Here is a 25711-nt window from a genome sequence, read left to right on the forward strand (position 1 = left end):
AAACATGGCAACTTTCATCTCTGATACCTACATCTTTTACAACAAAGATGGGTTTGCAGAGTAACTACTAATGGGCCGTCATGCAAGAGGATGAGAAGTAGTCGTGTATTTCTCCGGCAGGTCAAAGCAGTAATTATGCTAAATATATTCACAGGTAGTTATAAAGATAGTTAAAATGCCTACATTCTGACATTTCTCTGAAACAGAGGTAAGGGCTGCACCTTAAGTTAAACAGAGCTTGGTTGTAATGAAATGAAAAGTTGTAATGAAAAGAATGAATGGGACGAGCCATTTTATATACATACACTCTACAGCAATTTGATATAGAACTTAATGATCCTATTTCCTGTAGAGTGTCATTGGCATCGCAGAAACTTTCTGTCCTAATTATCCATTTCAGCCTGTCTGTTTCACATCTCTGCAGTCCCATTATCCCCACAGCCACCTCACAGTCTGCTCAGTGTTACATTAGTAAAATAGAGCCTTTGATTTGTCCTCAACAGCACAGACGTTTGAAAAACAGAGAAGCGAATGAGAGCGAGACAGTGAAATAAAGAAAGGGAAGAGGAAAAAGAGAGAAAAGTCCTCTATATTAGCCTGGAAGTGGCCTTGTGTGTTGAATATATTGACCGTGTCACCCTCCAGTTTTTGGGGAGAAACTAAATTCAAGGCCACACCAGGGATTTGATGCATCACAGACATAATAGGGGATATTTTGGTTTGCTCTCTGAAGTATGAGAAACATTTTTTTTCTCCCCCCGATGTAGGGAGTGTGAATTGCCGGAGGGCATTTGTAAAACAAAATACTTTACTTGACTGTGGAAACAATGAGTGCCCATACCCCCCATGGTTGTAATGATGCAGTGAAAACCAATTCAACTGTTCTTAAAACAAAACTGCCCTTAATCCAAGCGCCTTATTCAGATGTTATGTTGTACACATTAACCTGTGTTTCTGAAACCAAGACAAGCTGCACAAAAATATCTCTGGGCCGCATTTACAATGCATTAACAGTCTCGGACTGACTTGCTATGACACTACATTGGAGCTATTAAAGCACAGCCTGTACCGTACTGGCCATATTTCAGCACAAAAGTGACAGCAATAAGAACCTGATCATGTTGGGTCACTCTGTTTGAAAGCAGCTCCTGCCTCTGCTTCCCTTAATTAAACCCACACAGCGCTCTTTCATCTTTGCATTTTCCACGGCTGGGACATTGATACTCATTATTTCTTAAGTCTAAACACCAAGACTGTGTCAAGAATGCATCCATCACCGGCAGGCGGCTCGGAGTCAGCAGAATTTTTTTGCACTCTGTCAGCAAATTTAGCAATTTGCAATTTTCTAACTGGGGTTGTGACGTGTTTTTATCGCCGAAGATGACTTTCAAATGCAGAGATCATGAGGACGGTGGCTTGTTAGTTCTTTCTCCCAGCTCTGGCTCTAATGACAGTAATTAACAGGGCCACATTAGAGAGCCACCTCAGGAAGCATCTGACTGTTCATTTGCATGGCGTTAATACAGGAGGATGCCGTGCTGTGAAAGGCTTGCCACGAGTGCAGCAGTGCAGCTCTGCCTGTTTGGCAAGCCCTCCTGTTCTCAGCAGCGCCAGGCCCTATTCTCCCATTCATTATGTGCCTAAAGCTTGAGTTATCCTCTCCTTGGTACGGGGATGAATGTTATTAAAGGCATAGCTGTCTGACACAACTCTAATGAAAAATAGGATGTTTCTGAAGGTTATGTTGCCAGCAAGCTCAGAAATGCCTGCTTCATTTTTCCCACCCTAGCACAGGGCAATGTAATTCCCACCTCTTGATAGATATTTTTTCTTAAGTTTTCTGTGGCTCAGTGTGCAGGAGCCTCATCATAAAGAGACCTTTATTATCCGTGTTTCTTCCTCTGTAGGTCCTCAACAAAGGGCGAGACTGGACTTTTTGGCAGATCATACAATTGTGAAAAACTACGTGTATGTTTTCTAAAGCGGTCGGCTGCTGCTGTGTGGGTTTAATTAAAAGGCGCTGCTATGTTGTGCTATTTTGTTGCACTATATAGTTAAACTTATCTTCGTAGAATCATCCAGTTTTATCTTTGTTTGCATCATTATTTAAAATTTAAATGAAACTCCTTATCAAGATCATAATTTGCAAATTACACACACAGAGAGAAAAATGGAGGATTATGACTACAGTAGGAGATCTCCGTTCAGATGACGCAGACTTGTGACAGTGAGCGACGACTGCTCAGCACTGGGGTCAGATTGTGCTTTTCAGATCAGAGGTGGCAGGTCACGCTGAAGATGACCCGATCCGCCCACATTGACGGATCCCAGCTCCGGCCTTAAGTGTAAACCCTCCCCTCCCCCTCGCTCCATGCCCTGGTTTGGCCTTGCCAGTCCCTAACAGCCCCATCAGAGCCACATGGGAGGCCTCTGACAGACATGCAAGATACCAGGCTGCTTCAATTTACCCCAATATTTTCTGCAAAGTTGCCATGTCAATATCTTTCCTAAGTTCATGACTGTTGGTCCATCTCCAGCAGCAAACTGAACGCTAGACGTGCTGCTAAGCTTAAATTGCACCGACAGACGTGTATGGTGCGACTGGAGTGTTCATTCCTTCCTAAAAAACAATATCGAGGGGTGCATCAGTGCAACATAGGGACATATGTTTTATAATTGAACTAAAGCTGACATCTCAAGACCAGACAGACTCTCCTTTTTTTTTAAAAAAAGTGGATTAAATTATGTACAATCTCTTTCCTCTGCTCTTTCACTAGTGATGCTATTTTGGTGGATGTGAACAAATGCCATCACCAGTATAAAAACATGTTGTGGAAATTCAAATAATTCTATCATAATTTAACTAAAGCAAACAACTACAATTTTGGAAAAGACTCGATTATTCTTTGTGTTGGTGAATATGAACACCTTGGTTGAGTTTTCTTTGTCTTTTGACATAAAAAAGAAACAATCAAAAGTCAAGCTTCGTCACAATGACACTAACTAGAAGAATTATTTTTTGTTTTTTGTTTTTTTTCAGAAATAATTAACTGAAACTTCTTTTTAAGAACATATGATGGAAATATAATGTTTTTTGTATTAGTTCTAGTGACCAAGAAGATGTTAAAGCTCAATGTAGAAAAGAAAATTGCAGGGAAATTGGGTTAATGAACAAACTGCATTAGTTCAAATCCAAAAAAGAAAAGGTCTGCAAACACACCAAATTACACAGTAGCTGAGAGCATTGCAGTATATATATTTACTTGTAAACTACAGCTTTATATTTACATACTTAAAATTTCAACTAGATGATTTTTATATCATCAATGAATATATTTGTACTAATAAATTTCAGAAAATTTGGGGAAAGGATTTTACAAATTCTTTCCATTAAAATAATCTGTGTTTAAAAACAAAATATTAACTATTAAATACCGTCTTCCTTCCTTTTTTTCCCCTTCAAACCCATCACTGTAAACTCTGGGAAATACTTGTCCACAAATCCCCCTGTAACCAACAAAAACAAAATGTTACATCTAGTTCTGTTCTGAGGTGAATTTCCCCCTTGAGTCGGGAAACTAGCTGTGACAATGCTGGCTGAGTGATTTATATCTACATCAGTATCCGAAAAAGTGCTAACATCAGAAGAACACCGAAGTTCAAGGCGTAAAGATTTATCAGTAATTATTCATCTTTGAAATACGGGGTTTGACATGACACAGGTCCAGCATGAGAAAGTAGACAGCAAACAGTCTTTTTTGTGCATTTGTTTAGTATTTTTCGACCCACTGTGTCCACTTTGCTGAGGATTTAATTAAAAATGACATTATTTGGTGCTGCCATTTGAGTCAAATATTGTTCAGGCCAGTCCGCTGGCAGGGTTGTATCATCCCCTTGCTGCCTTGTCTGCTGTGTAATCAGCAACAGACCCTAAACACAGATGTTTCAGGGTCAGCCAGCAAGACCTCTGACAATTGGTTACCACCTCTTATTGCGTGTAAATCACAGCCAAAATCAGCGTCCCCAAAAACCATGGCTATGTGGGTGTTCCCCTTGCCAAAAAACATGAATAACGAGCTGATAGCGGTGCCAGGTCACTTGAACGCTTAATCTTTCGGACGGGAAATTTTGGGGTGGTGACCCGTGTTAGTCTTTTTAATACTACATTCACTGGAGTGTTAACAGGGAGCTGCCAGTCAGGAAGTACACTGTTCTTGGGCTAATCCTCTTTCATTATCGCGCCCCCGTGTTAAATACCTGATTCATTTTACTTTGTTGACTCACAAATGGCTAAAATCATGGCTCGATCACCTGTGGAGCATTTAAAAACATGCAACTATTGTCACTGTTGTCTGGCATCGTGGTTTGTTAGGGATGTTTTTGAAGCAGCGACTCACCGTGTCAGATTATGCCACATATCCATTTGACTTTCATAAGCTGTTTACGCTTCAGAAATTGTGGCAATGGCTTCTCTCTTGTGCAAAGGCTTTTACATATGTTGTGTGTCTCAGAAATGCGGCCCCAGTTATAGCTATCATTCTGAAAAAAAAGAAAACACAACCCCACAAGGTTACATGAGGCTTGTCATTTTGTGTTTTCTTTTGTTATTTGCATCTAGTTTGTGATTTGGATAAAGCATGCAGGGAGAATTTAGGCGCAAGAAGAAGTAGAGGAAATTTAAAGCAGCAGTGAATCCTTCACTGGAGCCATACAATGTTTATTTTTCACTTTATTCCTATTAACACAATGGCTGTCCCATTATTTCTCCTTTCTTATGGAAAAACTGCGGTGCTCCATTTATTTCTGTGACTGCATTTATGGCTTATGTTTTACACAAAGCTCACTAATAATGTGTTTAATGTGGACAATATTGCTTACACATGGGCTCTTATTAGTGAGTGGTAGTCTGGTCTCAGGATCAGTGGCAGTATCCTTAAGGGATGGCCTCTCTTAGGGAAGGATGAAACAAGTGCATGTGAAAAAAACCCAGCGTGAGTCCTGTTCAAAGGCACAGACGAGTTCTGACTGGATTAACATTTATTGACCGTTCAAGCTTCCCTTTTTTTTTCTTTTCCTTTTTCCTTTTTTTGCTCCAGGACAAAGATTCAAACTTAATTGCAATGGCTGTTCCACCAACTGATCACCAATGTGCCAACAAAAGCCTCCCTAATAGGCGCTTCATTAAGGATTAGAAAGTCTCTATTACAAAACAAATTAAGCATGCTCTGATCTTAACCTATAGGTCGAACGGCATTACAGCAAAGTTTAAGCTGTTAGATGGCTGAAAAACTTATTACGGGTTAGCGCTGAGGTAGCAGTTTGGTATTGATTTTACGATAGCTAGGTATGATGATTTATGGAGTGCTGGTGTCAGTATAACAAGCTGAAGGACACACAATATCATCTCCAACATCATTAAAATTCAGAGGTCTCCAGAGCTAGCTCATCAAGTACTGTTCACCACCTTGGAATTTCATACAGACATGCACACACACACACACACACACACACACACACACACACACACACATAAATATATATATAATAAGTATCTAGATAAGGTTCACTCAGTTTTTTGTGTCTTTTTGATGCAGTGCTACATTGCATTGTGAGCACAGTTCTGTTAAGTTTTAACTATTTTTTTTACCCTCTTTTTGCATTTAATTTGCACTATTACAGCATGCTTATGTTCTGATTTGTGCATAAGCTTGGTTAATGTTTGTATCAATCGTATAGCACAGCAGTTCAAAAGGTCTACCCTCAACACAATCAGTGCCTTGGTCTCTGAGCTGCAGTTAACAGATTCTTGGGCAGTAAAATCTGTGGTACACTAGAGCCCCCTGTGGGCACATGAAAGTAATACCGGCCGCTAGTAATGAGCCCTAGTTATTTCTATTTGGATGAGAATTTATTGTTGAAGGATTTGTCCCAATGCTGATGATTAACATTATTTGATTGCTGTATTTTATTGTTTCTGAGCAGTTGTTACAAATATTCAGCTACAGTCCAGCATCAGTCAGCTCCTTTAATATAACATCTTATATTAGAAAGTAGATATAAATTCAATTCTTTGTATGCTTGGACTCAATCATTCTGCTCCTGCTCTAATGCTTCAAATAGTCTCAACAGACATGATGTGCAAAGTGGTGCTTTTTAAACTTTTTGCAATGAAACTCTATCATTATTTCCTATTTAAGGGCCAAATGTTTGTTGGTTTTGTAAATACGTTCCATTAATTAATCTTGTACAGTAAGTGAAGCTGCCAAACACTAAGTCCTTTTCAACATCAAAATCCGTGCTAAGACAGATAGAATTCATAGCACAGTAATAAGGGGAAGTGATAATACAAAACCAAAGCAAATCATTCAGCTGTCATTGCAGTAACACCCCTCCTGTCTTCCCCCAGAAAGAAACCCAACAAGGAGATTGAGACTACCATATCAGGTCGGGCTGTCCGAGGATCGGCCTGTGGGATGGAGGTAAGCTTCTGGGCTTCTGTCTGCCTTTCTCTGTCTCTCAGATTCCTCTGGATCCACCCCCCTCCTGGATCCCAGATTCTCTCCATCATCTCCTCCAACCGTGAGGTCTAACCGGCAGGGCAGGGGCGCGTGGGTGGACATGCTGGGTGCTGGCAGCATGCTCCGTCTGCTAGTGAGTAATGCAAGTACAGAGAAGGACCCCCTCCACCACCGCCTCCCCCCGACCCCAAACACACACACACACACACACACGCACACATCTCACACTCCTAGAAAGAGATGGGCCATAGATGGAGAGGCACGCACTCCTGCTGTGACTTGGCGCACCCCACTGGACAGCTGGAGACTTAGGGAAAGGAGACGCTTGCCAAACATGCCTGACAGAGCAGGGGAGTGCTGGAGGTGCAAGGCTGGGCGAGGCCCGAGGTGGCTCCCATACCTGCAGCTGATCACCAGCCCATCATCTGTAATTATCTGCACTTATATACCAGTGAGAAACGGAAGGACGGTGAACACACACACGCATTAAAAAGGCTGTGAAAACACACCAGTGACCCACCAGTGGAAACTGGAAACAGTGGAATAAGTGCTGCTAATTATGCTGCTCTGATGAGAAGTTCTGTCTTCTTCTATTATTATTTTTCTTGATAGACTCTAACAGCTGTAATAGGCATAATGAGTCTCTGCATTGTTTAGCTAATGCCAATTATATTGTGGAATAACAACAATTTACCAAATCTGAGAACAATAGTTATTAGTGAACCCAAGGCAACAATGAGATCTATTACTGTCTTGACTTTGGTCTGTGATCATTTTCAAGAACAGTGAGGTTGCAAATTAATTCCAATTTTTTTGACAAATAATTGTTCAAAAATTTGTCTGGAAATAGTAATAAAAAAATACCCAAAGCCAGGGGTGACATCTTTAAATTGTTCATACTTGTGGAGAAAAAGTTCAGAATATTCTGTTTACTATCACAGATGACACAAAAAAGAAGCAAATCTTTGAAAACCCTTCAAAAGCTACAACCACAGATGTTTTGCTGGAATCAATTTAAATCAAATTTGTTTGCTGATTATTTTCCTGATGATAGAGCAGTTGATTAATGGAAGATATTCACACACAGTTTCGTACATCTAAAAAGATTTTTTTTAGAGAAAATATCTGAAGATTGCTTACAAAGTGTTGCAGATTACTGCAAAGGTGGTGCGACTCTTCATCATGATGCTGTCAGGCTGCAGCTATTTTGCAACCATACGTTCTAATGCTGGATGGATCCGTCCCTATAAGGAATAATAGCACTTTAATGTTATGAATATCAGGCTAAGCCTCTCACAACACGGCTGTGGCCCATTTTCTCCTGCTTCATTCTCAATCTATCTGCTTAATCTTGATTCATCAGTTACCGCAGCTTATTATGGAGCCCTGACAGCATGCTCGGGTTCTTGATAAATGACACTGCTCAGGCCAGATTCAAAATGTGAGGCTCAAGTGCCAATTATCTATGCAGACCTGGTTAATAAGGGGATCTCTTGTTAACTATCTGATCTCAGCATGAGCATCATTTGTCATGAGGGCCCATGTTTACCTCAGAGACAGGAGTTCCCGAGACCTCCACTGCCGAACATATGTAAAACCTGGATCTTTGTTCCTTTAATAACCTTTTATTAACAGCCTGACATCATGATTAAGTTTGGTCCAAACACGTGCACAATGAGGTACACAATTACCCTCTTCCACTCACAGAACCGCAGCAGATCACAGTCAGAGAGAGTAATGAATATTGAGCCGGCGTTTGATCCATTCCACATCGAAAGCCCAATTTGCTCGAGCACCTGGAGCTGTGCCACTGCATGCAGTTTTTTGAGGTGATGATGGATACTCATGGGAGCTTATTTCCATGAGCACATCTTCTCCTGATTTGTAAAGATGATAAGCGCTTTGACCTTAACTCATCATTACAGCTCATTAAAGCTTTTGTTTGTTCCACCTTGGAAGAAGAAGCTGGTTTTTTAAATCAGCTCACAAAGCATTATGGCCCTTGACTGTTAAGAACTTGGAAATGCTCTCTGTTTTAGTTTTTATTTAGCAACTTCTCCGAGGTCTCAAGGTCTCAGATTAATAAACACTCGCTGTGGTCAGAAGTGCGGAGCGGCCCGGGGAGGTGAGATGCCCCCTGTCCTCTCTGAAACCCAGCATTGCTCGCCGCTTCCCTGTCAGACACATTTTGATGTTTTGGCTCACAGGCTCGCTGCTCAGTCTTAGTATGTATTCACTTCATGGGAAAGTAGCAAATAAAACATTTTGCAGGTCTGCCTAGCCAAGGGACTTTGTCTTCCATCAAGAAACACCTCTAGCTCGTAAGCGCAGAAGTTGTAAAATACTTCCAGACAGCTCTTGGAACATTCCTTTTAACCTTAGTTGTCCGGCATGAGATACAGAAAAAAAATGATTCTTTTAAATAAATAATTAATCAGTGTGTTTTCTATTATTGCTTGGATATGGAGTCAGTAGGAAGCCAGGTGGAGCGATCAGATCTTCACAGCATCCCTACTTCCTGTCCCCCACTGAACGCTAGACTGTCTAGGCAGCATCTGCTGAGGAAAATAAAGCCCCTCTTCCTTCTCATGTAGAGAAGATCATTTGCATAATATCCCCCTCTGTAAGGTGAAAACAGAATAATAATTGGTTTGCCCTTTTCTCTCTGTGTGTTGTAAAACAGTTAGGAATTAATTTGAGGATAACTGTGCAATTAATTCTAAATGCTAAAGATGGTGTGGGGGCTTTGATTCGAAGGAGGGGAAAGGATATACAGACTGAGGTCATGAAACAAAGACTTTGTGTTTCTGCTGCTGCCAGAACTTACTCTGCCGCATTTCAAAAGCACATATGGGACTTTGGAATATTTCACTGAGCAACAGGGGCAATGTGGACACACATTTCCTCCTCCACATTTATTATCACTATTGCAGTTTAGTCCCAACTTACTGTATAGACTCTATATATTCTTGTCCTAATGATGAATAATAGTGCTGCAGGAAAAAAAATACTGGGATTCATGAGTGTGTTTTAACCTTGTTACACAATTCTGTAAATTCCCCGTATAGCTAATGAGCTGCACTGGAATCAGAGCTGTGTTTATACTGAAGGAATATGCTCCGGCTTCCTCAGACAGATGCCAATAACGGCCCCAGCGTGCACACCCTTGAAGGTCAACATCAAAAAGGGGAGTCTGACATGACAATAGACTTGGTTTGACATTAGAGCTAAGGGGACTTGACACATACACATATCTGTTGAGTCTCCATTTAAGGCAGGTGTGATATTAGGACGCAGTGTTATTGCTGTAAAAGTGGCCTGGATGCATCTCCCTTCTGTAGTTTGTTCTATTAGGGACTAGCAGCTTCATTCCCAATAATTCCACAGCAGAAAAAAAGAACATGCCTCACCATGAGTCCCAATTACACCTAATGATGGCGAAAGGACGGAGCACATGCAGATTGTGCTGCAGTTCCTTTGTCACGCCAAGCACAAGGTATGATCATTTATCACACCAGTCATATCCTGCACTCCTCCCTGAGCACAGACAATGAATCCCAGCACATCATCCATGCTGTTATTTGTGTTTAACTGCCAGGAAAAGGAAAATAAAAGCCCAGTTAGAAGGCGTTGCAAGAACACGGCTGTATCCTGTAAGCAAACGTGAGAGTCAGGGAGGAAATGCTGCCATCCTCTTGTCCTCGGAATAGATCTGCGCTGGCAGTCTACTCACAAGCCGCCCTGAACACGAGAGGTGTTTAGCTAATTTCGTTTGTAATCAATTTTGGCTTTGAAATTCCAAATGAGCCCACTGTAAGGTCTGTGTGTTACATGTTTGGAGGCGGGGGAGAGCTTAGCGTGGGCTTTGGGCGGTGCTGTGTGAGTGTGTGTGCTGCAGCAGCAGAGAGGCGGCTCTGTGCTTGTCAGTGGCTTTCTCCTAATCCCAGCCTGATCTTTGTGTTTGATCCGCAGCGTGGTCCTGAGACAGCATGAGCAGCAGCTATTGCTGTAATTTAAAGTCAATATTGTACTCATGATCCCTCTCCCTGGGCTAACTGAACAGCCTGTCACCTCGATGGAAAAAGTCATCTCTGCTGCTTTAGAGGGAATCCTCAGCTTGAGTAGTTCTCTTCTCTCTGATTCTCTAAAGATGCCCGGCCAGTGGCTTGTGTTTGCCCCTGGAAGAGATAAATTTGGGATTATATTTGCTGTTTTCCTCTTTTGCTGGCATCCTATCACTTACCTGACTGCTGACATCTCATCTAAACCTTGAGCTGCAAAGTTCTCGACTCTACAACAACACACTGAACTGAACCTTTTGCTTTCTTGTATCATCTTGTATTTCCTAATCTTTGTGAAGCAAAATGTAAATACAAATAGCATATGTTTGTATATATTTTTCATTAGAAAATATTACAGTTGTTCATAAAAAGATATTGTTTGTGACCACTTCTGCAAACCCCATCAGAAATTGTTATTGACTCCAGGATCCAGCTAACAAGCCCACAGTGACATCAACAGCTTTGATGATTCATTCAGAAGCACTTTAATAGATCTAAGATTAGAAATGGGGGTCTCATCCACAAATCTCCTCCTGTGTTATTACACCGAGAGCTAAGATATTTATCCTATTGGAACGACATGAGATATATAAGGGGAGCTCAAGGGCCCATTAAATCCATACATGTCATGATCTGCAATGTGTTACACTAAAACTTTCAACAAAATGCGTTGCTGACAAACACTTTGATAGAGGCTGTGCAGAGCTGTAAATTTAAAAGCCAGGGTCAGTGAACTCTTTATAGATAGAGGTGAAATGTCAAAAATTGATTCCTTTAGTGGCCACAATTTGTTTTGATATAGTGCGAACCTTTTATTGTGCGGCTGTTGTTCTATTTAGTGTGGTGTTTCTTCAGGTTTCAACCAAAATGCTGATCACTGCGCAGATTACCAAGTACAGTCAGAGGACTAAAAGAGCAGTCATTTTGATTTTGTGAAAGTCTACGTTCATTTTAGAAAGGTTACAGGGACTTGTCCTGTAGGAATAAAAAGAGTTGTTGGAAGGTTGGTTGGTCCGTTCGTGTATCCTTGTCATAGCAATTGATACTGACTGGAAATATCTTTTAAATATGCCTGTAAAGTTAAATTCCAATGCTCAAATGTTGTTGCTACTTAAGACTTGTACAAATTTGGCAGCTGAAATCCCCACCTAAGCAAATACTTTTGCTGTTATTGCATTCTAACCAATTTAATTTTTGTACAAAAAATCTGCTTATTTCCAATACAAATTAACTTCTTTAATAAATCAGAAATGATACAGGGTTCCAGTGAATTTATGAGGCACGCTTTTATAACAAGTGAAATACAGGTAGTTACGGACTAATTGACTTGTCAACATAGAGGATTTTTGCCATGAGTGCACAATAAATAAAGTAATATATTTTTCTGAACTAGGCCTGGTTTGTTTCATATTCCACCACTGACTGCGTATAAAGATGGATAAAACCCTCCATGACGTTACTCATCGGTTTGTTTAGTGTTTTGTCTCTGACTGTCACCATTTTGGCAGTGCCTCACCACACTCAACTCCTGTTTTTTTTTTTTTTTTTAAATTAGCAGAGGTAGCATGTGAGTGGAGCTGAAGCAGGCCCTAGACTTTCCTGTAACTGCAACCACTTGTCACTCAAAGCAAATTTCTTAATTGTGCAGAAATTTAAGTTTAAATACAACTTCAACAAGAGAGTTATATAAATTTTTTCCCCCATACAGTTGTTGTGAATGGGGAAAGTAGCTATCGAGACCGAAACAGTGTCTTGCACTAAACTGTAAATAGGTTTATTTCTTCAGTAAAGTTGATCATGGGTCTATGGGGATTGACTCACTTTTGGAGCCAGCCTCAAGTGGCCATGCAAGAAACTGCAATTACTTGGCACTGAGTGTTGGTTTTATTTTTTCCCCTCCAGAAGCCTGCTGCTCATTTTCCACACGAGCATTGTTAGCTATTTGTACGAAACAGTATCTACAGCTGAAAATTACTGGATACATTTGCCAAAAATATGCATATTAGAATTCTTGACTTTAAGTTTCACTTTAAAAATCTAAATATTCTGGCCACAAAACTTAAAACAACAACAACCTTTTAAATATTAAACTACTTTTTATTCAGTCAGAGTCAAGTGAAAAGTTTGCTATGGTGTAATAAATTATTAACAGGTAAAATACTGAATACATTCAACCCAACCCATATTTAGGCTGTATTTCCAAATTGGTATCTCTAAAGAAAAGTTACAAAATATTAACTCAGAGGTTAATAACTGGACTGGATTTCTCTGCAGTTATGTACAGCAGTAACAGTTAGTAAAATCTAAAATCATGCTATGCTTATTTTGCTTATGTCAACATCACAACAGATATATAATGTAAACGTCAAAGTTGTTGTTGCGTGTCATCATGTACGATCTGAACTGTGCAGTGAACTACTGGACTGTTTTGCAATCATTCTCGAATTCATATCATTTATGCAGTTGTGGCGTTTTCATCTTGTAATTACATACCGAAGCATCTTGACTGAACAGTGCTGACACCCTAGGGTGCATCCAGTCCTGCAAAATATCCTCATATTCCCTGTCTATTAAGAAATCCTACAGAGCTAATTATCAGTGCTAATGACTCCTGCGAATGGCTGCTCTCACCAGATCCAACACTCCAATTAGGTGTTTGCATGTTTTGGTTTTCTCTGTTAACCTGACTACATGTAGAGACAGTTATTGAACAATATTTTGAGCTTGCCGCCGCAATATAATGTATCTTCTGTCACATATATACATACAGTTTTGTTTTAGAGTAGCAGCTGAATCGGATATACCAACTTACACAGATTGTGTTGCAATACTGACACAGCAACTTTGATTTGTGTTTGTTTTTGATGTTTTATCCTGAAATGCCATTTAAATCGGTTATACATTCCTGTCAGTGGGCTCATTTCCTCCTGGCTGAAGTCGGTCTTTAAAAAAAATGTCATCATTATTTCTGAGACAGTCACCCTTGCTATCTAAATTATGGGCAAATTCTAGTATTTTGTCCATCCTCTTGCCTCTCCTACAGTGGTGATTTAATTGAAACCTCTCTTTAACCTATTGCACATTTTCCCATCTAACAGTAACCTATTAAAATCACCTGAAGGTTAAATCTAGGACCATTCCTATGAAAACCACTGAGTTACTGCAGCACTCGGCTTAATCCATATCTTTGTACGCAGACACATGCCAGTGGCCCACTTATAACTTAAATGACTAGTTTAGTTAACCTTCCTGTTTAAGCCTAACATATTGTTATGACAGCAATAGTGCACTGCATAATTTCCATGGCATTAGCATCAGTCATCGGCCCGCCTGCTATAAATACACCTGACAGCTCGACTGTTTCCGGAGTGTTTCTTGCAGGATAGTGCACCAGACTCCAGAGGTGAGGTACTCTGATAGTGCAGCTCATGAAATATTTGCTGACTTCTATCACCTATGGGACTACTGTTCTGATGGAGCCAATGATATGTGCCCCTATTAGTCTCTGAGGATTTTTCCTAGCCCACTTTCACCCGATCCGTGCCAATTAAGTAGCAGAATTATGTATATTAGTTGGAGTCACTTGTACTTCCACGCAAAGGAATGTATATAGGGAAGGATGACAGAGGGATACCGTTGAATAATTAGAGTGAATTTTCAAAGCCCTGGAAACTCAATCATATGCTGCCATATGCTAACTATTTTTAACTTCTTTCCTCCTCTTCTACCCTCTTTCTTTCATACACTCTGCTGTAGAAATGAAGAACAAACTAAGTCTCTGTCCACACTACTGTTGCTTTGCCAAAAGTAAATGTTAAAAGTCCTCACGAAGGAATATACAGCCGCTTCAACAGTAACCTCTCTGAAATTAAAGCCATAAACAATGCTCCCTTAAAATAAACTCATTTTAATAATTTGTGAATACAAACACAGCTTTCATTCTCATATCTAATTCTCATTTCCCTCCATCAATGATAAACAAGTAAATGGATCCCCAAAGTTACGCATGAAGAAACATTAATTGAGCTCCTCAGAGTTTCTGTAAACTCATTATGTCATGCTTGGCTTATCATCCATACAATGCTCACAGCAACAGCTCCTCAGTCTTCTTTATGGCGCCGGGTGGTTTGTGGAAATATGGAGTGTCACAAGCAGACCTCTCCTCCTCACAGACACTTCCCACAGTCATCAGTAGTCTAATGACTCACCACTGCCATCCCACGGTGTTTATTTTTAGAGATAGAGAGATTGATGAGATGCTCATATCATCCTTAACCACCAACTAATTAACTAATTAGGACATTCAAATGAAGACTTGCTCTGGATAATGCAGCGTGGCTTTGGCATGGGCAAACAGCTCTTGATTCTAACTACTTGACTCAGCTGAGGGGAGGTTCAGCATCATGGTCTCTTGCTCATGGTTCATGTTCGCCTCATTGGTGCCAAATAGTTCTGCTGCGTTATTGATGAGCGCGGGTATTGATCAGACAAAATGATGCTGCATCGGGCGACCAAAGCAGCAGCGATGACACCGATGTTGTCAACAGAACATCCTTTATATTCATGTATTCATAAACTAATCAGAGCATGTGTTCCTCTTTAGAGTTTCTCACACAGGTGAACATAAAGAGCCGTGTGTTGATCAATGAGGTGTCATCAGACCGATCTACTACCTTCTATGTCCAAAACACACTCTTATTTGTCCAAGATTCCCAATGATTTTCAATCACGCCCCACTTAGGCTGACTTTGAACTTTGAACTCACTTACTCTGGAGGTGAAAGGCCTTGAAAGATATGGCTGTCTGTAATAAAATGATTTTCTTTTTTTTCCATTGACTCGTTCACACTTTCACCTTGTTCTCACCATGTTTAGATGCTCTCTGGTCACAACTATATCATTATCCATCTATTTGCACTGATTGTTAGCTCACTGGTCTTAATGTGTCAGCATTTTGTGGACTTTAATTGGAGGGAGATGTGGATGATGGCTTATTGCTGCAGTAAGTCAGCTCCTTGAAAAGGCTAACATGTAGCGCAGCCATGAGCTATCTGACCAACCCCACTATTTCTAGATTATGATGGAAATGATGCGCCCCGTTGTCAGCTTGTTTTGTAAAAAAAAAGGGGGAAAAAATGCTTTTGACACTAGCATTCGGGGGTTTAATCCCACGTGGCTCTGTTTTAAAGGTTAATAATCCCTTTAATTAAAGGATAAGCCTGGTATTGAACACAAAATGTAATCACCAAAGGATTACAGAGAGATGAATATAGCCATAGCAATTAGTCCAATAATTAAGGCTTTAGTGCCGGACAGAGATGAGAGAGCTCTGGTGATGTGTCATAAAATTCATAGAGTTGTTAGGGCGTTGTGAATACGTTGGTTTGCAGCTTTACAGCAGCATGCCTGCATGTGCACTCGGGGTGGTGGTGAAACATGGCGTCCCAGTGGATGGAGCCGCAACAGCTGTTCTTGCCTGAGCCTGGTGTTTCGCACAATATGATCGCTCCATCAGCAAGCGCCGCTTTCCAAACACGCCGCATCTGCATTCATCAAACACACTTATCAATAAACAGGGCCGCACAACAATAAACGATCTCTGAGAGGGAACAAAATAGCAAAGGCTGGGAAAAAAAATGTCAGGCGTACGCTTTAATCACCGATGTTGTTAATCAATAAAGCAGCTTCATATCTTTTAATTAAACTTTTATTCGCAGCAAATGTTTGCAGAATCTGTCTGCATGACTTTTGTTTAGTTTTTTTTCCTTCATTAATGGAACCAGTTGGGGCTGGGGAATGGAGGTGGCAGCTGCTGATGACCAGTCACGATGGGGTACTTGTGTTTGTAATTGCATTTTGTCACCTACAGAGGGTGTTAAGAATCCTTGTTAAAAGCTGGGGGAAATCTCACAGTAACAATTATTGTAGAGCAAATTACCAGGTAGGCAATATCTAAGCTGTCAGGAAAGGTTAGGAGAAATGAGAGCAGGAAGATGGACTATTCAGACATTCATCATGGCCATAGTTGCCACTTCCAAATTGAAAATTGGAGGGAATGCATCCTTCATTTTCTCAAAATCTGAATGAGTTAGTTCTGATTATTGCAGTGATTGACAGAAAGGCCTGGATAAATAAATAGGATGGTAATTCATTTCTGTGCTTGTGTCTTAGATCCATTCCCACACATCACTTCTCTGTGTTTTGGCATTAACAATAAATGATGAACAAGGATCGGGACGGACGTGTGTGAACAGGAAACATGATAGATGCACATGAACATGTATTAATAGATCTAATCTGGCCTTGGATGGTTTTGGGAGGATTTCTTCATTGGCACTGGCTGCAGTGGTACCATTGCACAGTGTTGCCACAAGAGATTTTCACTCTACCATCTGTCTCTTTCAACTCTGTATATTACATTTACACCACATGCTTGGAAATGTAGCTTCCTCGTTTTAATGGGAATGTGAGGCAACCGTAAAATAAATATTCTCTCTTTTCCTCTGGCAACCAGGGTGTTGCTGGAGTCAAAAGCGTCGTCTGTGTTCAGGTTCAACAGCATTGTCCTTTGAATTCCATTTATGGTGAGCTATAAATTGAATTATTGAAAAGCTATTGTTTGTTGCATGAAATCAGTGAAGCAGGAAAGGGGTTAAAGTCATAGAATTATAAAAACAATAAGCAAGGGTGTGAAAAAAATCTGCTCCAATCAGGACTGGGTCAATATTTAGCCCCTCACCATATCACTGGATTTAATAGGACATGCTCCATGTGTATTTATAGATTGCAGACATCGGGCTGAAAATGGGGGCTTAGGCAGTATTGATTCTGGATTTTAAAAGTTTTACTCAGTAACACATAGGTAACTTTAAGTTTTGAGGAGGGATATATTTTAGGACATGATCTAGTTTGGTGGTGAAAGTAGGCCTGAGTCTGAGAATGACTTGAAAAAATAGTCCTGTGGGTGCAGAGAGACAGGCCGAGATTTACCTGCTGCATGTCAGTTTGAAGTTTAATTAATTAAATCGTTTTCACATTAGTTCTGTTTTATATGTACTACATGTACAGTATGGAGCTAAAATATGAGATGATTAATCTAGTATTCAAAGGGTGTAAATGTAAACTATTGCAGATTTTTGTTGTCTTTTGTGATATTTAATAAATATTTTTACACTGCAGGTCATGTTGATCATACAGGAATTTCTGGTGATGTTTAGTTCTCAAAATTTATGGCCCAAACAGTTCATTGATTGATTGAGAAATAATCAGCAGATTAAGTGATAAATAAAGAGCTCCAGTGCTATATATTCCTGTCTAGAATGATCTTCCACAGACCCCCTGTCCCGCCTCTTAGCAGTGTCTCCATTTAGCCGTCTGCAGCCTGTGACCATTGTTGATTCAAGGTGAGACCTGATATTATTGCCTTATAGGCTTGTGTTTTTATTGTTGTTATTTTCAAGAATGGGGCCCGTTTTGTCATTTAATTGAGGCTCATGGGCTTGGCTGCGAAACGGCACACTGGGGAATAAGACGTCAAGCGGCTGAATTTCCACAGCCATTAACTGTTCCACACTCAATTAGAATGCATAGGATCCTGACATTTCATAACTTATGGGTCTCCAGGCTGATATAAGCCCCCGCTATAAAAGAAGCCACATTCTGAAGAGCCAGATACTTACATCCTCTTTGAGGTTTTAACCAATTGCTTTGTGAATTTTTGTCAAGTCTGGTTAAAAGGAATGCACGATGTGATAAAAACCTTCCTGTTACCGCTGCCGTTTCCGTGTTAGTGTGGTGTAAACATAACATGCTGTTTGGCACAGAAGACGCCACAGATTACTCGTTAGAAGCAGAGTCATCTCTAAATATCAATTAGATCCAGTTTCAAGGCAGCATTCTCTGTTTCCGTGTCTAATAAATCACCTGGCATACCAGAAATTACAAGAACACAGGATACATGTATGACTCTGTTGCAAATGCAACATAAATGTGAAATATGAACGGCAGCAAATTGAGCCACTTAATAAAAACTAGGATTTGTTATGCTGCTGCGAGGAATCTCGGGAAAGGTGATCCTGACAATCAGAATTATGATGATAGAAATGTACTTTGATTTCTGTTTAATTTTCTTTGGTGATCTCTCGCCACAAATATAACTCAGTTTGAAAACAGACAGGTCCTATTTGTCAGGTAATTAATAACAAACCGCTGAGGCACGATTTAGCTATTATTTCTAATATGCTGCGTGATTGTAAAAAGCACCTTTTCCAACAGTACGATTGCATTCATTTATATCTTGTTATTTTGTAAATGCTTTTCCAGAGCTTTAATTTATACAAAGTGAAGGCATATTTTCAGCACAACCATCAGTAATCTAATTTAAAGAGAGACTGCTGCTATCTGAAGGGGTATGAATTAATTCAAATTGATTGCCTGCATCATTTAGTACATTACAAAGAGCAGTATTAAGCTTTCATTATATGGGGCGTGACTGCTCCTCCTTTGAGGGTTTCCAACTTATTTTTCATCATAACACCTTCAAATAGGTCTGGACCTTAATAACTCAGATCATGAATACCTTTAGGTAATGTAGAGGTGATGAGTTTTAAGAGTCACTGCTCAACATGCAGCGCCTGACATGGATTAGGACTAGAGCAGAGAAATTGAAGCCAGAGGTTGGGCTATAGATCACGCTTTCTTTGGGTTCTCCGTTGGTGGCAAACCAATAAACTTAAAATAGGTGAGGCCCTCTGCCATGAACAACAAAGCGCCATCAGCAGTGCCTCCAAGGTGGAGCCTCCTATAGGTCACCACTGCTGTGACTCTCGACGATATGACAGATTAACGACAACAGGTTGAGCCCTGTACTTTCGGCCGCCCACAATCTCAATTATGTCTGTCTTAATGTACACTGAACAGCCACAATCGCAGGGCCATGGACAGGGTAAACACACTTGCAGGAAGCAGACTAGTGACAGGATAATAAAGTGCCATGATTGATTCAGCTTGCTGTGTGCCAGATCGGTTTATTGTGTGGGAGGAGTGGTACCAGATTGTGTAGGTTTCTGTGATGAGCTATCTGTTGTCTTGGTTCAGGAGAGGAGCTGAGGCTGGAGCAGGGATTCAGTGGAAATGTAAAGATCTGGCTCCCTATGACTGTTTTGCAGCATTTTATGTGGTGTTTTTGTGCTGTTTTTATATATTTTTCTTTTACTAGATCATATATATTAGCAATGTGGCATGTAGAAGCAGCTCAGAGTCACATTTGAGTTTTGGTATTTCTGCTGGAAGTGGAAAAAAATGATTGTCAAAGTGTTTTTCTTGATTAAAAAACAATTATTTCAGCTCTCCAATATTCCCCTATAAAATACAAAGGAATACACACACAAATAGTAGGAAATGGAGGCACTCAAGTAAATACACCTCAGAATACTTTAGTAGATGTGTTCAGTTACATTCCACCACTTTCTATTTTCGGTTCTGCTCCTTATTTCTTTCTATAATGGGCTTTCATGGTGCCAAAATCTATTATGTTTCCGAAAGGGCTTAAAAAAAATGTGTTACCTGGCTGATATGTTGCCAGCAGCAACTGTTTGTCTGTGCTCGTACTCTGGAAAGAGAGTTAATGCATATTAATGGGGCCTATAAAAGCAACTAATTGAGCATTCCGGATCTTGCTGAGTTGGGCATCTGTGAGTGACATTGTGCAGCTCCAGGACCTACACCAGACTGCCTTTATTAGCTCTCTGAACTGGGATGTAGGTCAGGCCATTAAAAGCAGGAAGGGCTCTTTCACTAAATATTGTTGTGACAGCCTCATTTTTGACACCCCAGTGTGTGAGCAGTGTGTAGGCGACGTTTGCAGCAGCCGCGCACTGAACGCCTCTAAGCAAGGCGACGTTATATAATGGATTGCCACTCCAAAAAGTTAATCCTAGTTTAAAGCGATTTAATTGAGCACAATAAAACGCAGCCATATGCGTCCCATAAAAATCAACAGCGTTCCATTTGAGTGCTAAGTAAACACGCCTGGAATATCAGCTTATGTGTAACAAGTCTCATATCCACTGTTGGTTAAGGTGATTTTGTTAATGATCGAAATAAAACCTGCATTTATTTCTTTGCTTGTATAGTGATTTGGGCGGATTCGCTTTAGTTAAAGAGCTGCTTATATGCTTTGTGGTTAAATATTATGAAAACATCATTATTTTGAAATGCAGATTTGTTTTTGCTTAACAAAAAACAGAGTTTTGTCAAAGCACCTCCATACTCAGGTAAACACGTTTAGCAGTTAAATGCCCTTTAAATCAAAAGTCAGCTGTTAAATTTCAGAGCGACGACTGGAATAAACTAAAGTCGACAGAACTCCACACTAAATCACCATCTAAAACAGTAAGTAGTAGGGCAATAATATTTCAATAGGGGGCAGCACACTGCCATTACAGATTGGCCTTTAAATCATATTTAATTGCTCTTTTGTGTAGTAGACTGAAACAGCAGTTTGACTGGAGCTTGAAATGCACCGTTCTTTTAATCCACTATACTGTATGCACCATATAGTGTCTGTCTATCAAATCCATTCTCCATATGCCGTCCTTAACAACCTTCTGTCTGCTAAAACTAACGTGCATATCTGTGTTGGGTGTGGTAATAAAAACAGACAACAGCACATTGTAGTCATGGACCACAGCGCGAGGTCAAGCAGATTCCTCTAAAGTGGCCGGCTCCTTCTCTTTTCCTGTCATCAGTTTTGGGTGGCTTTTACTAAAGTGTCATAAGCCATTTGATTGTAAATCTCAGTGACCTTGAAGTCACTACAGAAAGCAGAGATCCGTAAACCAATCATCGCACGGCTGCCCCTGTCAGCCACGCTCCTGTTCACACAGTCACTGACTGAATTTCCTGATGTTAAACAGAGAAAGGAAAGAGGATTAAAGCTCAGTTCGGAGCCAGTGTTTGTGGGAACACAATGTCAGTTTTAAACTTTATTTAAAATCAGGCCAATATTGGTATTATAGTACTTCTGCTAAGGAATTATTTAATAAAATTGCTGTGTTCAGTTGAATACCCCTAAGCAGAGAGCATGCAGTGGATATAGAGGTGTTACAGACTTAGCTAAAAAGTCAGGATAAAGACTAATGATACTGCAGGCTTCAGCATTTCTTAGACCACTTCCAACTGCTCTGCTCAGCAGCAGCACAGACATCAGTGTTATTATGGATTCGCTGAAAAATCAATTTTGTGAATGCTAATGTCCTTTAAATCTTTCAGAGATAAAGAACGCCTGGTGCATTTCTGTGGGATGATTTCCAGCGGTATCAAGAAGCCGCCTGTGCTCTCCTACTGTGGATTATTGGAGCAGCTGCTTGAAGGCTGTCTACACTCTCAGTGAAGAGCGTTCTCAGACGCTCCGTATGGCCCACACAGGTGAAAGAAACCCATCTTTCTTTTAGAAAAAAAAAAAAAATCACAAGCAGAGGCTTTGCAGAGCTGTGACCTGGATTCAGTCTCCACCTGATTTTCCACCTGTTCTCCAGTTTGCTCTGGGAATACAACTGCAAGTATTATCATGGTGCATGATCATCGCTGCAGTAATTATCAACTGAGCCACCCAGGAGAAATGACACAGTCGCATTTTAGAGCTTCACTGGCTGTCCAGAACATATTTCTTTCTTCTTATCCTGTCGTTGTTGTCTAAACTGAGACTCCTCCATGGTACTGCTGTGTCTTGAAAAATCTTGAAGTAATCTGATGATATAGTATCAAAATTATCATAAATAATATTTGAATTAATATTATGACTTGTTATATATCAACAAAGAAAGAAAACAAGTTAATTTACTGTTTGGAAACTGAGCTTTTATCACTTTTGTGTGTTTCAGCCTCCACAATATATTAGACATGGAAAACCTAAGCTGTAAGTACTTCAAAAGAAGACTAGATAAAGAATGAGTCTGTGATTCTGGACAAAAACTTGCTAGTATTTCATCAGTTAGCATATTTAGGTAGTATGTAGGTGTCATATTCAGTGTTCCTCTCTGCTGTGTTTTTTTCTTTTTTCAGTGCACACACAGAACCGACAGCTAGCGGGCTTATTCAGAGAGGCAGATATTCACTAAATCTAATAAAAGATATGTTGGATTACAGTCACTGACTTTCCATTTAACTACACTGATGAGACAAGAGACCTTACCGTTTATTGTGACCTGTGGTATTTAACTCCTGTCAGAAGCCCAGGTATCTGAACTACCACTATTTTAACAGATAGGAGTTTTTTTTTAGTAAGGAAATGTTCTGTCTTACTCTTACTTTGTTCATTTGAAAAGCAAAACACAACTACAACCACTGGAGTTACAGAGAACTGTGTGTATACCAAGTTTTATCTAATTAGTATGTTTCTAAATGGAACTAATCACGAAACGTCTAGGATAGACACCTAAGTTAGAAACGTGTTCGTTTGAACACTTTAGATTTCTGATTTTTCATATTTTATTAACGTTTCTGAATGTTAATTAGTTGTAATCTAAGCGTGTGTAGCACCTACCATATGTGACTGGATTTATATCGTTATATAGTTGTCTATATTTGTCTTCAAGTCTTCTGCAATTAAAATCTTTATAAGACTTTTTGAAAAAAATATGTCTGAACTAACTGTGAAGTAAACTAGAGTGTAAAGCAGGCTTATCAGAGGAGCATGTTATGAGCACATAGTTTGTGTACTTAGGTGTCTTAAATCCAAGCAGCAAAATGAAAACTGACTGAAGCTGCAACAACTACTTTATTAATTCATTAGTCAACTCGCAGACAATCTGCAATCAATAATAGAGTGATTGTTTTAGCCCCTTTTCAAGCAGAAAAGCCAAACATTCTCCATCTACAAAATGTCTGAAAACACTGCAGAAACATTCTTTACAATTTGTCAGAGACGTCTTAAGATTCCTTGTTTTATCCAACCAACAGTTCAGAAAACATCTATATTTGTTATCTAAAATGTTCTATTTAATTAACTTAAAGCAGAAATGATGAACTCAGAAAATCATTGTCAGACAAACTGTAAATATATGTTTTTTCACCACTTATCTACAGACTGACTTAGGTCAGTCTGTGTCGGTTATTTTTCCTTATTTAATCAACAAGTGTTCTCTTTTTGTAGTTGGACCTAATTTCCTGGTTTCTCTCTCAGTCCACACAAGCAGATTTAGAAAGGTTTACTTCACTATGGAGGAGGAAGGAATCACAGAACACAGATGAACTGGAGCCCTACAGGCTGTGTATCCCTGGTCTTGACAAAGAAAGGAGCCTCAGTAGTTTCGTGCAGCATCCAGGGATAGAGATTAGCATGGAGCCATCAGCAGCGCTGCAGTCCCTCCCTACCCTGCTTCTGCTGTCAGACCGCCTCCTCCCTGCTTGTCAGAAGCTCCGACGAGGAGCTGTAAAAACCTTTTCCCCTCTCCTTAACAACTGCAAAACAACACGCACACACCCCGGCTGAGGTGCCTGCTTTTCTGAGGCCTCTGACAGGACGTGCTGCAGGCACAAATTGTAATTCATAAAGGTTAAGGGGGTCAATGCCTTTTATTACCAGTCTGAGTGCATCCAGCTTGATGGGGCGGGCATGCAAATGGAATGTCTCAGAGTGTTCTATGCAAGAACTCAGACAGCGAGTGCGTGCGTGTCTCTGAATGGGAGGAAGTAAAAGGTGGGTAAAGGGTGGTGGGGGGGGTGAGATCGGCTGCTCTCCACCTTCCACAGCCATGTAGGACCACACAGCCGCTGCCCGGTTAATTAGACAGTATGACATTGACCTCAGGTAGTTAACGGCCACTTTGATATGCGCTGTCTTGCAATTAATATATTGTAAATCTTCATGTTTTATCATTGGGTTAGCTCTGTTGATGCTTTACACTTGGGCCTACGGTGTACTCTTTCATTTTACATTCTACATTAACAGAAATTCCACACCAGTAGTGAGAAATTAAACATCTGACATATGGTAATTTTACTTTGAAAGCTCGCTCTTTCTGCACATAAATAATTAACAGGGCGATTAAGAGGTTTAGACCAGGCCAGGTACAGTATAACTAAAATGGGATTTCAGCACTTTATCTACAGGTTTACTGTGTAGGCAGATATCAAGAACAGCACATATTTTGTCCTGATTAAATCACTATGAATTTTATAAGAATGTTGTGGAAAGTGTATGTTTCTCTTCTCTTTTGTGCAGCTAGCATGACCCCAGCAACAAAGGCTGTGATCACATCAGACCCTATTGCACCCTCTGCTGGACCTTCATGAGAATGACCTTGTTATCACTACAAAGATACTCATGTCTCAGGCTGCACAGGCCAATCACAGAGTGGTGCAATAACAAGTAGGTAGATTGTGATAATATTAATTACTGTTCATTAGACGCAGTTTTGCCAAATTATACATTTTTTTCTGCTGTAATGATACCAAAGTTCGGTTGTAGTTTGTTCTTTTTTTTTTTTTTTTTAACACATTATGATAGATGTAGTAAATTGAAAAAGACAATTTTTGCAATCCTGTGATGCGAACATGCTCAAAATAAGCATGTGGAACAGATTCTGGTAGAGCAGAAAGGAATAACACAGAATCAAATGGAACACTAGGGAAAACAATAGCATAGAACAAAACAGAATACAGTGGAGCAGAACAGACAGGGGTAGTATAGTAAACTATAGAATAGAATAGAATAGACAGGGTTAATATAGTAAAATATAGACTAGAATACAATAGAATAGAATAAAATAGAACAGACAAGTCAAGTAAAATAAAAATAATAGAATTGACAAGGTAGTACAGTAAAAATATAGACCAGAATAGAATAGAATAGAATAGAATAGAATAGACAGGGGTAGTATAGTAAAAATGTAGAAAAGAATAGACTAGAATAGACAAGGTTAATATAGTAAAAATATAGAATAGAATAGAATAGAATAGAATAGAATAGAATAGAATAGAATAGACAAGGTTAATATAGTAAAAATATAGAAAATAGACTAGAATACAATAAAATAGAACAGACAGGGGTAGTATAATAAAATATAGAACATAATAGAATAGACAGGTAGTATAGTAAAATTATAGAATAGAATAGAATAGAATAGAATAG

At 39.8% G+C, this 25711-nt stretch overlaps 1 long non-coding RNA gene across 1 annotated transcript in view; it reads left to right on the forward strand.

The window, feature by feature from the left end:
• The window catches only part of LOC129350045 (uncharacterized), an 85379-nt gene extending 60136 nt beyond the window's left edge, over nt 1-25243 (forward strand). Inside the window, exons 2-3 of the long non-coding RNA XR_008603255.1 lie at nt 6407-6479; nt 24803-25243. This is a non-coding gene — a long non-coding RNA (uncharacterized LOC129350045). The remainder of the gene's footprint in view (nt 1-6406; nt 6480-24802) is intronic.
• The last annotated feature ends 468 nt before the right edge of the window (nt 25244-25711 follow it).

This window comes from Amphiprion ocellaris, chromosome 11 (genome assembly GCF_022539595.1).
Source record: "Amphiprion ocellaris isolate individual 3 ecotype Okinawa chromosome 11, ASM2253959v1, whole genome shotgun sequence".
NCBI lineage: Eukaryota > Metazoa > Chordata > Actinopteri > Pomacentridae > Amphiprion > Amphiprion ocellaris.